We start from the raw sequence: 1,265 nt of genomic DNA on the forward strand, positions 1-1,265 counted from the left end.
CCGTGCTATGCTGCTGTGCTGTGTGTCCACAACCGTGGAGAAGGGGGAGACCTTTTGGCGGGATGGGAGGCTGACGTGCAAATCGACCTGGCCGCCGATAGAGCAGCCAGAAGACCAGGGCGATAGGAAAGCATAGAGGCACTGGATCACACGCAGGATAACAGGGCACGTCAGACATCTCAAGAGCAAAAGACGCATCTGGTAGCAGCATTGAATAGCGAGACACACAGGACCGAGTATGAGTTGACTAGGAGACAACACAGGCTACACACGCGTAGGTTGATCTGGTGGGCTTCCTGATTAAGAGCGCGGGGACGGATTAACCATCTTGTAGACACTCAATCCGCTACAAGATAGCGTTTCGTCTAAGGAGGGACAGATTGTCAGACACCGATAAAGAGGAGCCAAGCCCACGCAGTCAGACGCGCACCTCGTCATCTAAGCCCTTCCTTTGAAGTATACACGCTTGGTGAAGCTAATAAAGTCAGATCGTTAAAAAAGCAGATGTAGTATAAACTCTTTCGTACATTTAATCAGTATTTTCTTCAAAGTCATGTCCTGAAGCAACCACCCTCCCCTTTGGATGTATTCCTATTAAAATAGTAATTATAATAAAGAAGCATAGAATACAATGGACCGGCTGCTGGCTTTGAGGAGGGAGGGAAGGCCATTAAGCCATTCAAGACTATTAACAGCGTTGATAGCTGCCTCTCCAGGGGGTGGATAGGGCGGTGCAGAAGCTCCCCCCACGCGTCTTACACGTCTGGTGAGGAGATATGGACGTGGGGGGCTTTGAGGGTGGTATCAGGACTCTGAGCGGCACTCCCTGGTACAGACCCCCTCTGCTCTCCTAAGACTACCATGCGGCAGGATCAGTTGAGGAGCACGCAGCAGATTCCGTGTTCATCTCTGCACCCAGCTGATCATCCTCGCCTCCACCTCCAGTGATCTATCCTGGCCCACCTACTCATATCGCATCACATTAGATAGCATCTTCCTGTTATGTTTGAGGTACCGCTATGTACTAAACGCGCAAGGGCAGCGAGGACGATATTAAGATCAGTACTATGCAGAACACCTAAGCCAAGGAGATCACCAAATGAGACCGAAGTATAAAGGACGGCAGATAACGCGGAATACGACGCCACACTTTAAAGCTCAGTGCAGAATCATTGATAGTTACTCATAATTTCTGTGAACATTTACAGATCGATCTTGCATGCGGAGATGCCAGCCTCTTCTTCCCTTCTGCCGCCTTAATCTGA

This window comes from Chelonoidis abingdonii, chromosome 15 (genome assembly GCF_003597395.2).
Source record: "Chelonoidis abingdonii isolate Lonesome George chromosome 15, CheloAbing_2.0, whole genome shotgun sequence".
In the NCBI taxonomy this organism is placed as follows: domain Eukaryota; kingdom Metazoa; phylum Chordata; order Testudines; family Testudinidae; genus Chelonoidis; species Chelonoidis abingdonii.